This window comes from Peromyscus maniculatus, chromosome 1, assembly GCF_049852395.1.
Source record: "Peromyscus maniculatus bairdii isolate BWxNUB_F1_BW_parent chromosome 1, HU_Pman_BW_mat_3.1, whole genome shotgun sequence".
Lineage (NCBI taxonomy): Eukaryota > Metazoa > Chordata > Mammalia > Rodentia > Cricetidae > Peromyscus > Peromyscus maniculatus.
Genome location: NC_134852.1, coordinates 213,975,183 through 213,990,412, shown reverse-complemented (window position 1 = coordinate 213,990,412; position 15,230 = coordinate 213,975,183). Strand labels below are relative to the sequence as shown.

The following is a 15,230-nucleotide window of genomic DNA, read 5'->3' as shown; positions in this document are numbered from 1 at the left end:
GTTCTATACATATCTTACATAGGAGCTTCCATACACGCCTCTATGTCGGCTCCATGTAAACTGCTATTGGAAAATCCTGACAGATTTAGTAAGTCATGCCACTCAGTAGGACTGACAGCTGGGAAAGTCTCTCTTAATTTTACAATTGGTTGGTTGCAACGCCGCCCTTCCTTACTGGACCTTCTAGTCCTGCTCATATGAACTATCTTTCAGTCCGGCCTTTATCTGCACAAAGGAATGTTATCTGGGAGGATCAAGATGTTAGACATGTCTCCCCACGTGAAAAACGTCTTTCCTGATCCAGATGATGGACAGTGCATTTTCAGACAGGGAATCTGTAGGAGCATGACATTAGGTCAGAAGGAAGTGGGTGTTTATGCCACCCACAGAAGGTAAACTGGAAGTCCTTTGGATGCTATGGACCATATAAACTCTCCACATTTAATTTCTTGGGGCATTTTGTGTGATTTCATTGTTTCAGAAATAAACAAATTGCATCATTTATTCTCTTCACAGAGAGTTTTACCCTCCCCCCAACATTGTCTATTTAGTGTGAATCCTTTTACCCAATGTAATTAAGAATAGTTATTAATCAGCTAATTGTTTAAAGTGGGAATTTCAAAGCAGGGCATACTTAAATATTTTATTTTTATTTAAAACATAAATTGCTAAATTCATCAACATTTTGACATAAGGCCATTTTGTGTATGCTTGTGCATATGTGTGTGTGTGTGTGTGTGTGTGTGTGTGTGTGTGTGCGCTAAGACACCTGTGTGTGTGATTGAATGTCATACTGTTTTAAGAAAGTGCCTATCATAGCCAGAGTCAATTTATTCAAGCTGGAGCAAGAATTCAAAAGAATTAACAAACTAATTTAAGTGCAGAACCATTTTAGATGAACTTTTGTCTACATTTAAGAATTTTCTCTTTTTTGATGAATTGAACATTCTTAGGAGCACCTCATTTTTACACAGTCTTTGTTTATAAGCTTTTCTACATATCTGGGCATTTGCTCTACATTAGTATCGTGTGTGTGTGTGTGTGTGTGTGTGTGTGTGTGTGTGTGTGTGTGTGTGTATGTGTATAGGTGCACATATATGTGGATGTCCATGGAGGCCAGAGGACAATCTCTGATGTCATTCCTTAGGTGTCACCACATTGGTTTATGAGACAGGGCCTCTTATTGGCCTGGAGCTTATCCAGTGGGCGAGGCTGGCTGGCCACAAGCCCCTGGGATCTGTCTCCTGCTATCTCCTCAGTGCTGTGATTATAAGCATGCACCACCATGCCCAAAGGACCTAGAAATCAAACCTATGTACCTTCTCCCCCCGCATGCTGCAAGAAAAGCATTTTACTGATGGAGCTATCATCCCAGCACTGGGAATACCTATTTTAATATATAGATACTGGGGTTATTATTTTTTAAGGTATATCTATGTAACAATACTATGTAGATGCTTTTTGGTCATATAATACCCTGGAAAGCTCTTTGTGATGTAGTAAGTAAAATTTCAGCTTGTAATTCACAAAGTGTAACATCTTTTTAAGAATAAGAATACATACATGCCTGGAAGATTAGATATAGGTGACTCAAAACATACTGAAATAATGATATTAATGATGCTAGTGTCTCTGGATGATGGAGTGAATGGCTACATTCATTTTCTCTGTGTTCTTTTATGATTCAAGGATTTGTCTGTGTGAAATATGCCTTACGTCTGTGCCATCTGAAAGCATGGGTTTCAGTTTTAAGCTAAAGAGTCTCTTAGAGCCATTGTTACTAAGTGTCCTGAGGACCCTGCACCCAAGGTGCTCTGAAGTTCTGTTCTACTTTCCACAGGCAAGGCATCAGGAAGACAGAGCCACCAAGGGACACAGGGCCTCTGGGCAAACAGCCCTTTGGAAGTTGAGGTCATAAAAGTTTTTTGTTTTTTGTTTTTTCAGTTAGAAACCATGTCTCGGTGTCGATAACAGAAGACCTAGGGGTGGATTCACATGGCTTGGGAATATTCTTAGGTCCATAAGACCTTTTAGGTGCTCAGAGCAAAGAGCCATAATGCTTAATATTTAAAAAGTCCTTGTCTTTTGAGAGGAAAGTTTAGAATACCTTCCATTTTGTTTAAAACCCAGAAAAGGGAAATGTATTTTGGAATGTATTTTGAGTCTTTAGAGGACTCAAATTTTGGGGAAAAAGTGTCTTTGGAAATTTTCAAAGTTTTCAGTAGACCACATCTTCATGTGAGCAGTCCCCCTGTGCAGAGAGAGAGTACTCCCTTACTGTTCTACTATGTGCTCACCGCTTGCTGTAAGATGATAAATTTTGGCAGTATGTGTTAAAAGCTTGGCAAGTCAACTCCTATAAAAGTTACAGTAGTAATCAGGAGAAGAGCTGGGGTGATGACTCAGCAGTCAAAATGCTTACTGTGCAAGCATTGACCTGAATTCAATCCCTGTCATTAATACAATACAAAATAAAAAAAAAAAATAGTACAGTGAGGCATGCCTGACACAGGAGGACCCCTGAGGCTTGCCAGCCAGCCCCTTGAGCTGAATCAGCAAGTTCCAGGTTCAGTAAGAGACCCTATTTCAAAACAATTAGGGTGGAGAGCAGAGGGGGAGACACCTGGTGCTGGCCTGTGGCCTGCACATTCACATGCACACACATGCATGCATACACACTTGTATTGGCTTGCTGTTTCCCTTGACTGGCTGCCCAGCAGGACCCTGGGATCTGACTGTCTCCAGGTCTCCCTAGCATGGGGGCTGTTAGTGCACATTGCCATGCCCAGCTTTCTGCAGAGGCAATGGGAATCCCAACTTAGATTCTCCCACTTGTGGTCAAGCACTTTACCCACTGGGTTATTGCTGTAGCTCCTTATTTTAAAAAATGACATTCTATCATAATAAACGACATTTTTTAAAAGCTAGCATTCCCTCCCTCTGCCACTCCTTGCACAACAGCCCCTCCTAGATGCCACCACTGAAAGTTTCTGGTATGCATGCCCCAGACTCATGTGGTCAACACAGGGGTGGACTCTGTCTTTGATACATTACTCTGTATTTAACAAGTTTAAAAATGAAACAAATATTTCTAAATTATGTTCTCTTTATTTGTTCTAACTCCACATAGATAGTTTTCAGTAGATTTTGAATTACCTTTAGATTGCATAAATGAAACACTGGAAGAGAAGTCATTAAACCTCTCATTTAGTTTCCATTTCTGCTTCAGAATGAAATCCAGCTTCTTGCAATTTTACTTAAATAACCAAATTTGATACTGTTCCATTAGCCTTCTAATAGCATGAAGGTCCAGAAATTAAATCGTTCCACTTCCTTATCCATAATTATGTGCAATTAAAATGGCTACAGACCCTAAAGTTTTTTCTAAGCCCCAGACCCTTCAATTGCCATTCTTTATTATCTTGAAGCCCAACACTTTTAAGTAATACACTGTAATACAGTGGGTTAAGTGAAAGGGGAAGTATTGTATTTAACTGATGTGGGTGTTCTTTAATTAATCCGAATTAGCTTTTTTGATATGGGTACTAATTGTTTTCTTTGAAAAAAAATCACCGTAGACGTGTGATTTTTCCATGCCTGTTGCTTTTCAAGAATGCGGTTAATTGCAGAAAACAGGAACACTACCTTTTTCAAATGAGTAATCAACTTTCCATTTGAAGCTGCCACCTTGAATCCAACTTTCTGATTTGTGTGAACAAGAAGTCTGTGGTATTTGTGAACAGTAGTGTCTGCAGAGACTTTTGATGTCCTTTTTACTTGTGTTCACAAGTCAGGAGGTATAATTATAATATGAAGTTGGAATAATGGGTTGTCAATTGTTTGTCTTCACTACACCTCAAAACATCTCAAACTTTTCATAAGAGAACAAGATAAGGGTGGCATCTGTATCTAGAATTGTAGAGGCAGCTCAACAAAATTGCTATCATTTTTTGTGAGATCACTTAATTCATTTATTTCAACAAGGTAAACAGCTTATATTAAAGAGATGAGTTTGACTATAATTACCATACTCCACCCTCATTAAGACACCCTGTCCAAGATCTAAGTGTTCTGAGCCCTTACAAAGGAATCTTACAAGAGTGATAATGAGTGAAGTGGACTTAAGGGTCGAGGTACAGCTGAGTAACCAAACTTTAAAGAGATCATTAAACCAATTGTCTCCCTTTTTAATTTGTTCACGGCATTTTTTCAGATCACTTTTTAATGAACATAAAATTGGATGAAGAATCCTGAAAAAAAATGAAAGAAGAGAAAAAGAAAAAAGAAAGACTCTTTGAAAAACAGTGATTAAAACTTAGTACTCTATTTCATGCTCTATTTGCTTGATATGCTTCTCCATTCAGGAACAAAATAGCATATTTGAGTTCAGTAGTTGTGTCTTATGTGAGTGAATTATCTGTATTTTTCATTCAAGTAAATGGACTCCTGGTAGAATAAGTAGCCATGTACAGCACTGGTGAATCATGTATGTTTATCCCCAAACAGTTCATGTATTTTATTTGGCCTTATCATTTTTGGACTCTGTTCTCCCATTGGACCGTAGAGGTACTTGTTCACATGTGGTGAACAGAGGTAAAGCACCCTGGGAAGAAAATAAAGTCATGTTAAAGTGAGAAAAACGTGCTGTGAGCCATTTCCACTAGAAACACACACAAGAGAGTTTTTGGAGTGCTCAGTTTCACATGAACTTGATTTTAGTTCCAAATTCTATTTGAGCATCAATGGGTTGGTTCTTTACTCACACACTTATCTTTCAGTCTGTTCACTCTTACAAAGTTTCTGTGGCATCAGGAGCACTGTGTTGGAGGGTGGGCATTGTGCCAGAGTGGCACTTGTTGGGTGGAGGGTACAGAGTACATATGTGAGTGACACAGTCACACTGGCAGGACATCTGCTGGGACTTTAGAGGTGCAAAGTGGGTTTAGAGCCAGTGATGAGGACTCTGCTATGGAAAATAGCAAGATCCAGGAAAGGAGAACAAAGGGCTTCTGAGGCAAGGAATGGGTGTGCAAAGACCCTGAGGACAAGCCACTAGCGTGACCCAGAGAAGCCACTGTTTATTAGGTGAGAGGATGGAACCACAGAGAACTGATGGTGTGAAGAGAAGTCTTTGGGCTTGGGTTGTAACAACAGTGGGATTGGTTTGTCCACTTTAACCAACTGTGTTCTCATAGAGTGTCTAGCAAAGAAAGGGATTCTTGAGGTTTTTGTAAAGAGCAGGCATATGGCCCACCAACTAGACTCTCCAACTCTGGGCTGGAGAAAGATTTTATGGTAGAAGGGCAAAGGCCACAAGGGCAGACTCATTCAGATTTATACTCTTCTTAGAGCTCCATGACTAGGCATTCTTTGGCCACTCCAAGAACCTCACTGGGCTGGTCATCAAGAAGCAATGGTGGCCCCAGGCTCCAAAAAGCCAGCTCATGCACTAAAGCCAGGTCCCGGTCCCACTGTCCGGGGACCTCCCAAACAGTTCAAACTAATTGACTGTCTTACTTATCCAGAGGGCCTGATCCAGTTGGGGGCTCCTCAGCTATTGGTTCATAGTTCATGTGTTTTCACTAGTTTGGCTGTTTGTCTCCGTGCTTTTTCCAATCATGGTCTCAACATCTCTCGCTCATACAATCCCTCCTCTTTCTCGCCGACTGGACTCCCGGAGCTCCACCTGGGGCCTGGCTGTGGATCTCTGCATCTTCTTCCATCAGTCATTGGATGAGAGTTCTACCACGACAGTTAGGGTGTTTGGCCATCCGATCACCAGAATAGGTCAGTTCGGGCTTTCTCTCGACCATTGCTAGTAGTCTATTGTGAAGGTATCTTTGTGGCTTTCTGGGGACCTCTCTAGTGCTTTTCTTCTTCCTATTCCCCTGGGGCCTATGCTGAGACACTTTGCTCAGCCTAGGTGAAGGGAAGAGGGGACTGGACCTGCCTCGACTGAATCTACCAGGCTGAGCTGAATCCCCAGGGGAGTCCTTGTCCTGGAGGAGATGGGAATGGGGGTTGAATTGGGGGGAGGGCAGGGAGGCGGGAGGAGGGAGGACAGGGGAATATGTGGCTGATATGTAAAATTAAATTAAATTATAAAAATTTAAAAAAAAGAAGCAATGGTGGGCTTCTACGTCTGTTTTCCAATATTCTTAAGGGCAAGTTTTTAAAACATGTTAAATTCAGGGAATGGAGAGATGGCTCAGCAGTAAGAGTGCTTGCTGACCTCCAAGAAGACCTGAGTTAGGTGTCTACTACCCACATCAGGCTGCTTACAACTGCCTATAACTTTAACTCTAGGAATATATGAAGACTCCAACCTCCTGATGTAACACACACACACACACACACACACACTACTACTACTACTACTACTACTACAACTAATAATAATAATAATAATAATAATAATAATAATAATAATAATAAATAATGTATCTTGGCTCCTTACTGGTCTCTTGCCACTCTGGTCACTGTCTACACACTACTATGGAAAATACATATGTATGAACTCATCTAATATGGCTGCCATTGCTCTATTTCATTAATGTTGAAAATGAAGCTCAACAGGGTGAACACCCTGCCCAAGGAAGTACAGCTGTCATGCTGTATGGCCTTGATGAGACTCTGTTATGCATTGGCTCTCTCTGCTAGTCATTTAGGGGCTATGTGATCACTGCAGTGTAGCATCCAGGGAAAAAGCAAGACAAGGTATAGGTGATTAGAGCTTTAGGAATAAACCAGAAGGTGGCAACCAAACAAGGGCAGAGAAACAGGGAAGGTGGGGGTCAGGGAAACCTCCATGTAGGCAAACTGTAAGAGCTGACTGAACTTGAGAGATGGTATGATGGTTAATCTCCATGGCTAACTTGATTTGACTTAGAATTGTGGAGGAGATTGGTGCACGGATAGGTATGTTTGCAGTGATGTATCAGAAATCATTAACAGAGTGGGGAAGACCCATCCTGAAGGAAGATGGCACCGTCCCATAGGCTGTGAGATACAGGAGGAAGTGAGCTGAGCCTTGATCCTGAAGGAAGATGGCACCGTCCCATAGGCTGTGAGATACAGGAGGAAGTGAGCTGAGCCTTGATCTAACTGCTGCCTGATCTTCCGAGATGAACAAGCCGCCTCACACTCCTGTTGCCACGCAGCTGCGTGCTGGCAAACTTTCCTCACCACAATGGACTGTATCCTGTGGGTATCCGTTCTGCTGAAGCTTTGGAGTACCAGCCTTAGGGCATGACCTCTTGGTGGGTTACATGACTGTTTAAAATCTGAGGAGGGGGCTGCGGTTGCTCTCTGGGGGTGATCAGAGATGGCACAGCTGGATCCATTTGCTCCCGCGCAGAATGGAGGACAATGGCTGTTTACTTGGTTCTGTATCTGTGAGTGTATTTTTCCTCATTTCATATCTTACTAAATCCTTGATACCCCTTAAACAGACTCTCGTGGGTTTTGCATAACAGTAGCCCCTCAAACCATGAACCAGAGAAAAACTTCTCCTCTGTTAGCTTTCTTCTGGTCAGGCATTTGGTCACAATGAAAAGTAACTAATGCAGATAAGAAAGACATGAATACTTGGAAGCTGTTTCAGCCCTCAGAATTCCTCATTCCACTTCTTAAAATGAAAAGGAAAATTTCAGTTGTAGCCCGAGCATTAAAAGACACAGAGTATGTCAGTTGTCTGGAGTAACGTCTGGCACACAGCAGGCCCTCGACAATGGAAGCCCCAATTACTAGGGAAGAGAAGATTAAACAAATAGTCATGAGCCCCAGTTGGGGCTCTTGAAGCTTACATACTGGAAGAGCAGCTGAAAATGGGTCATAGGGTGGCACTGGACTATCACCAGAGAGGCCAGCCCCTGGAGGAGTTAGGTGCCTGGCCAGAGTGCTATGGGAACTGTGTGGACTTTGAAGACCTCACTGAACAGCCTGACTGGTCTCATGGAAGTTACGCCTCTTTCTTGGAAGAGTGGAGTGGCAGGCAGACCTGGGTGAGCCAAGGAGATGGGGAGAAAAGTTCTCCAGAGGTGAGCTGACCATCTTGGGAAAAGGAAATTGATGAACAAACCCCATTGCCCTAATCAAACTCCAAGTCCTCTGGGGACTCCATCAGATGCAGGCGTCTGTGGAAACCACCCTGCCCTCACTCGTGGCCTTGTTTCAGCTGTTAGACTTCAGCCAGAAAACAATGTATTTCTTCCCTCTGAATTGGGCTTAAACAACAACAGCAGCAACACAAATCTATGAAGCTGAAGGATGTGATTGCCTAGGTGGGCTCTCAGTCTGGTAAATGCTTATTTTTTTTAGGTGTAAAATGGAGAAGAATGAGCTGAGGAGACAGCTCAGTGTAAAGAGCTCTCTGTGTAAGCGTGAGAACCTTAGTTTGGATCCCAACACCCACGTAAAAGCTAGGCACGGCAGTGTGTGCATGTAGCCTAGTGCTGGGGTGTTAGAGACAGGGGTCCCCAGGGCTCACTTCCCAACAAGTATACTTGAGACTGCTAGCTCTGGGTTTAATGACAGACCCTGGCTCAAAAACAAAACAAATCAAAACAAAAACAAAACCCAGCAGAAAATGATAGCAGAATATTCCTTGAATCAATCTCTGGCCACTAATGTACACACACACACACACACACACACACACACACACACACACACACCTGTACACACACAAACCTGTACAATACACTCTTGTACACACACAAAAACCTGTACACACACACATACCTGTACACACATACACTCTTTTATACACACACATACACACACACACACACACCTGTAAACATTCACTCCTGTATATATACACATACCTGTACACACACACAAAATAAAAATAAAGGTAGGTAAATAAAATATAGAGAAATAGTAATGACTAAATTCTATTTTCCCATAAGGTCCATTTAAACTCTCAGTAAGTGCCCACTCAGTGTTAGCTCTCAGTCAGCTGCTCTGTATTGGTATACACTGCACTTCGTGAGTGTCAGGCTGGGAGGCTCACAGATTTCATGCAACTTCAGGAATTAAGGAAATGGAGGATCAGAGAAGTAAAGTAATTTGGCCAAGGTCTGGCATGAGGAAGTGCCTGTGCACAGGCCTTTGGTGTTTCTATTTCATCACCTTTATCAGGCCAGGTATGCAGACTAGGATGTGACTCAATTATAAGAGCAGGGATTTCTAAGAAGGGGCTTAAACAATCTTCATTATTCACTTCTCACTCAAAGCGGCAAGAATATAGTCCGTAGTCTAAAAGATACTCGCAGAGTATCAGTAAAAATGTGTTCATTTGTCATTTGTAGATTGTTTTATTTTTAGATTAATGAAGATCCAAATTAAACCATCAGAGCGCAATCATCCTGATAGTCCTTAACACATTTTGCTCATTATCACTTCATTTATATTTATGATGAACAGATGGTCCCAGTGTCATATTTCAATGTGTATCATATCCAGCTAAGAGGAAATATCTCATATTAGCTGCACTTATCAAAATATTTGTACTTAACAACAACAGAAATCTGAGCTTATGTACTATCTTGTCACCATGTCGTAGCTACCATTTACAGAAGACCATTTAAATTAGATATGTTGAGAAAGAATTCATGGCTCCTCATTACTGAACGAATGCATTGAACTCTGAACAGTAATTATGGGGTAATCGTAAGGAGAGGATCATTAAGCTTGAATGAAGAGAAAAAAAATCAAAACATCAATTAGTCTGTTGTTTTGTTGCAGGCTCAGAATGTTTGATTTAATCTTCTTGCAGAGAATTCTGCCATAGGAATGGAAGGGAACAGTTGCTGGTGGTGGAAGATGAGGATCTCATGATAGACAATGGGTATGCTCACCAAACTTAAACCTGCCAGCCTACTTCTCTTCCTAAATGGTGGCTGCAAAGAGAAAGGGGCCCAGAGAAGCCTGGTTGCAGAGGTAAATGATGAGATCTTGAGGACTGCTTCTGGAATGTTTTATAGCATGCCTCACAATGCAGAGAGAACCAAAGGAGAGGGAGATTGTGGGAGCCCCTTTCCTCCAAATAACAGCATGATGTTAATTTGTGGTTCCTTTCTCAAGTAAGTGGTTGATCCATGTGTCCATCTGTCATGTGTCAGACTTCTGAGGGACACAGAAGCACATGATGAGGTCCTTGTCTGAGAGGAATTCATAATCTGGTATGAAGATCAGCCATGATAACAAAAGGCCCCTGTGGCAAACAGAAGAAAGCAATGTGTTCGTGGGGGCCAAAGAGGCTCAGAAGAAGAGCTTCTCTCTGTGGGAGCCAGGAAGGGCTTATAAACTAAGTGACCCTGTCTGGCTATGATGGTGCCTGCCTGCAGTCCCAGTACTTGAGAGACTGAGGCAGGAAGATCTTGAGTTCTAGGATAGGTTGGGCTACAGAACAAGATCTCATTACATTTCCCAAGTCCCCACCAAGGGAGGTTATTGTGGACCAGGCTTCTAAAGGCTGAGGTCAAATGATTGGCTATGGGGATGGGCTTGAAGAACATTCTTCTTGGATGTAGTTTGTTGGAACAATCAGGAGCTCAGTTTTAGTATCAAGCAGACAGACTTTTAGTTTTAGTTCTGTTGGCTAGATGTGTGAAATTGGGCAAGTTACTTATTCTGTGCCTTAGTTTCCCTAACCAATAAAATCAGACCCATAGTAGCATCTGTTTTCTAAGAGTATTGTGATGGAGTTGACACAGTTCCTGGTACATAGTACATGCTTGGCTAAGATCAGCTCTTAAGAGCATTCCTGGCTGAGGGGAAGACATGAGGCATTTTATATATTTCAGGGCATAAAACACTAGTGATTTGCTTACATCTATCTAATCAGAAAAGGCAAAAGAGTCAATGACATTACAAAATTGTTAAAATGATACTGAAGCCAGTCTAAACATGAAACTTACCAGCAATTTGTACAGAAAATCAAATTGGTCAGAATTGGATTTCATCTGAGGTAGGAGGTTGCTGGGGCCTGACTTCAGGGAGAGGGGCCTCTTGGGCATGATCAACAGGTACAGCCACCAGAGAAAGGATTTTTTAAGAAGAAATTGTTTGGCATCAAACTCCAATAAATGTAGCTCTTAAGGACTCCCTTGGTCCCTTACTGAGTGATGAATGCCATCACATTGAGTTGATTGAGTCCCTCTAAGAGGGACTAATGGTAGTCGGCAAATTCCTCATGCAAGAATTCTGTAAAAAGGAAAAAAAAGGCTGGTTTGAGAAAAATATCACACATTGTTTTTTAAAACAAGAACAATATTGACACCAAGATGCATATGAAAGGGGGGTAGTGGCAATATGCTCTTGTTTTGGGACTGATTTGTAGACACAGGCATATTTTGCCTATAAATGGATCAGTGAGTCAGGGTTCTCTGTTTACCTATTTGGTCATTGTGTTCTGTTACAGTAAAATAGCTATTTACTGGACTGGAGCGGAACATCTTGAGCTCTTACTCACTCATGGGCGTTTCAGAGAAGAGCCAATCAGAACACACATTGATGTACGGAGTCTCTCTCTCCCTTCCAACCTCAGACAGTGTACCTAGGTTCTTTTCCTTGCAGTGAGTTCCTTCCTAGCAGGTTCCTGGTCCCTCATGCATTTAGACTCTTGGAAAGCCAGCCTTACATTCTTGCTAAGACTTGCCTGAATTCTACAGTGAGCCCAACCTCCACTCATGCAGTATGGTGGCCTAAATAGTTCAAAGATCAAACTTTCACCTGTGCAGTGACTCTGCAGAGTATCCTGATGAGGAAGTCTCAGCGCACCCTGAAGCACCCCAGCCAATGGCTCATTTCTGGTGCCTTTGTGTTCATATCCAGTCCTTCCTTCTTAAAGGTGGTAACACCCCTGGCATCCCTAGAGGACTTCGATGCAAAGCAAATGCTCTGTGAAGTTATATGGGAACCTCACATCTCAAATTCTGGTGAGCAAGACTGTGAAAGGAAGGAATTATGAGATGTCCTCCTAGGCAAAGCTGATGAGGGAAAGGGAGGAGATTCCCAGCAGTGAAGAGATGAAGCCACATTGATACTTCTTAGGTACTTACTCCTTGGTCACCTTGGACTGCTCCTTTGGCTAAGCTCTGGTGAGCCCAGCTAGCTCAGTTGGTAGAGCATGAGACTCTTAATCTCAGGGTCATGTATTCGTGCCCCATATTGGGCACCACATAATGTGAGAAATCCATGGTAGTCTGCTTAAGGAGTATTAGATAATTTATTAGGATATAAATTGAGGAAATACACTCATGAATACAGAACCAAGTAGACAGCTGAAGTTGTCCTCTGATCTGACCAGGAGTGAATCCACCTGGCAGTTCGATAACACCAGGAAGCAGGAAGCAGGAAGCAGGAAAGGAAACCTCGTGACCCCTTCCCCTTCCTTTTAAGAGGTCACATACAGCCTTACAGCTGGGTGTTGGTGGCAATCCCAGTACTTGCGAGGCAGAGGCAGGCGGATCTCTGTGAGTTCAAGGCCAGCCTGGTCTACAAAGTGAGTTCCAGGAAAGGCGCAAAGCTACACAGAGAAACCCTGTCTCGAAAAACCAAAAAAAAAAAAAAAAAAAGGTCACATACAATGGCAAGAAGCACCATCTCCTTTGAGCTGTATAGGCCAAGGTCATGAGTGGAACGAGTACCACTACATTCTGCCTCCATTCTTGTATCTTTAAAATGAATGTAAAGATATGCATATGTGGAGTTTATGGGTAATTGATTAGAAGAGATCAAACACGAAAAGTGCATCACCCTAGAACTGGGATGCTGACAGGTGTGAGATAAGAGCGTTGTGTCCTGAGGTGCAGCTATGAGGAGATGAGGCAGGGGAAACTGGAGAAGGGGTGGGTGGGAGGAAGAGGGAGAGACTTCTGACAGAATGAAAAGTCTCAAGTGCTTGAAGTCTTGGTCCCTAGCTTGGTGCTATTGGGAGGTAGGGCCTCATGGGAATGAGGTCTTAGCAGGGAATTAGGCCGTTGGAGCTGTGCTTTCCAAGGGAACCATGACCCAAGCCTTTCCTTTCTCTTGGTCCCCGCCCTGACCATGCAGTGAGTGGCTTTGCTCTGCACCATGCTCCTCACTATGATGTTCTGCCTTTGACCATAGGCCCCAAAGCACCCCCCCCCAACCACGAACCAAAATAAATCCTTTTGCCTTATAAATTGGCTATTTTCAATAGTATTGGGAAGCTGACTAGGAGTCAGGGGACCTCCCAAAGGAGATTCCTTTCAAGGAATTTTCTAGATCTCAGAGAAGCATTGGGATCAGAAGACTCTTTTACTTTCCAGTCTTTGTCATGCTTCTTTCTTGGGTGGAATATTTAGTTAGAGACTAGATGGGCAACTTCTGGCCTTGTGTACTCACAAGTGGCTGCCATACATTAGTTTCTATGACTGAGATGTCAGAACCTACTTATTCTTTCCATTGCAAATTACCAATTATGCAGAAAATAATAACAGACTAAAATTCAGCTCAGTTCAATTCAGCAAAAATTTGTTAAGTATCTACTCTGTGCACTAGATTTTGATGGGGATACTTAATCACCTGTGCCTCAGCTTATCTACTTAGTAAATCAAACAAGGAGTAGATGACTTGAAAATATCACAATGTTTCTTTTTCTTTTCTAGTTCTAAACAAAGATTAAATTCTTAAGAAAAGAGAATAAATTTACTTATGAAAAGAATTATCTAAAAATAAAATATAATTAGCTTACTTCTGATTTCAAAATCATAGCTGTTCGTAGAGGTTGAGAGGTCTGGTCACAGCATACGTCTGGGTAGCTGGTGTGGAAAGTGTTTCATATGTGGCTATCAGAGAATGTAGGCTCCAGTCAAACCTCAGATCATATGCATCTTTGAATTACTAGAGGAAGCTGCAGACAGAGAGTGTTAGATGCCACTTTCCCTCCGGGAGCATGTGACCCAGTCTTTTTTCCATGTGAAATTATTAAAGGTGAGGTTTTTCTATTTTGGTCTGATGGGGATGTTTCTATGTTTGGTGATTTGTAATCACAGATGGATTGAGATGATCTATTCCCATTCAGCTGCTTATGAACAAGCACAATTAGAAGCTGACAGTGAGGATGTTTCTCAAGAATTATCACATTTAGTGTGATTCCCTTAGCAAAAACAGAAGCAAGCTCAGGAGGATTTTCAATTTACACAAAGAGCCCTAGGGTCTCATCACAGTCACTGCCCAGCCAATGTTTCTGAGTAAACTTCAATAGGAAAAACAGATTGAAAACTCCTGAGGGACAGCTAAATCTTTCTTACACACACACACACACACACACACACACACACACACACACACACACACACACACACAATGCATGAACTCACAGCTCATTTCTTTATCCAAAGCATTTGGGTAAGAACTGCACAGATATTAAATAAGTAAGAAGAGTGTCAGGATCCTATTGCCACCAGTGTCTGTAATGGGTCAAACACAGAAGTTTACAAGATATAGGGGAAGGAATGATGCCAAACTCATTGCTACCAGCAATACCCACCCTAACTTAAGAGTTAGTTCACACACACACACACACACACACACACACACACACACACACACACACGTGTGTTTGCATTTATAAAATATATATATATATATATATATATATATATATATATATATATATATATATATGAATTATAGGCATGGTCTTATTTCCTGTGCATTTGTGAATCCCAGTGCCAGGATGCCATGTGTCCATAAATACTGTGCATCAGCAGATACATTCCCATATTCCCATATATACACCCACCCAAACATGTATGTGTTTAATGGCCCCTGATTTAGTACAACAATCCCAACAATGGTTTGCTTCTTAGTCTGGCTTAGGGGGAAGGACAGATGTTCAGAGGAGGGAAGGCACAGATCCAAACTGCCCTGCTCAAGCACTGGACGATGCTGTGACAGGATCTTGACTCGGTTTTCATGCCTTTGTGTCTTCACTTAGGCATGGGAGAGACGAGCAATGGACACAGAATGTGTCCATTCTACAAATGTGTGCTGAGCAGTTTTTATCCCTTCTCAGCACTGTGTACACAATGCGGTGGCTCATTATTATTGTTTTTGTTTTGTCTGTTCAGTATTCTTTGGGAGAACTCCTTTGAAGGGAATTCCATAACATTCCTGTTGCTGTTATATTTAGTCAAGATTGACTCTAACTTCCGGCTACTTGTGGGTGGAATCTGTCCCTGATTACCCAAATA

The 15,230-nt window shown here is 42.1% G+C and overlaps 1 long non-coding RNA gene across 2 annotated transcripts in view; it reads right to left on the bottom strand.

The window, feature by feature from the left end:
* Nucleotides 1-9,965: 9,965 nt before the first annotated feature.
* The window catches only part of LOC143271195 (uncharacterized), a 92,187-nt gene continuing 86,922 nt past the window's right edge, over nucleotides 9,966-15,230 (bottom strand). For both annotated transcript variants that reach the window (XR_013048427.1, XR_013048426.1), the window contains 3 exons: nucleotides 13,727-13,885; nucleotides 10,926-11,211; nucleotides 9,966-10,219 (listed from right to left, as the gene is read on the bottom strand). This is a non-coding gene — a long non-coding RNA (uncharacterized LOC143271195). The remainder of the gene's footprint in view (nucleotides 10,220-10,925; nucleotides 11,212-13,726; nucleotides 13,886-15,230) is intronic.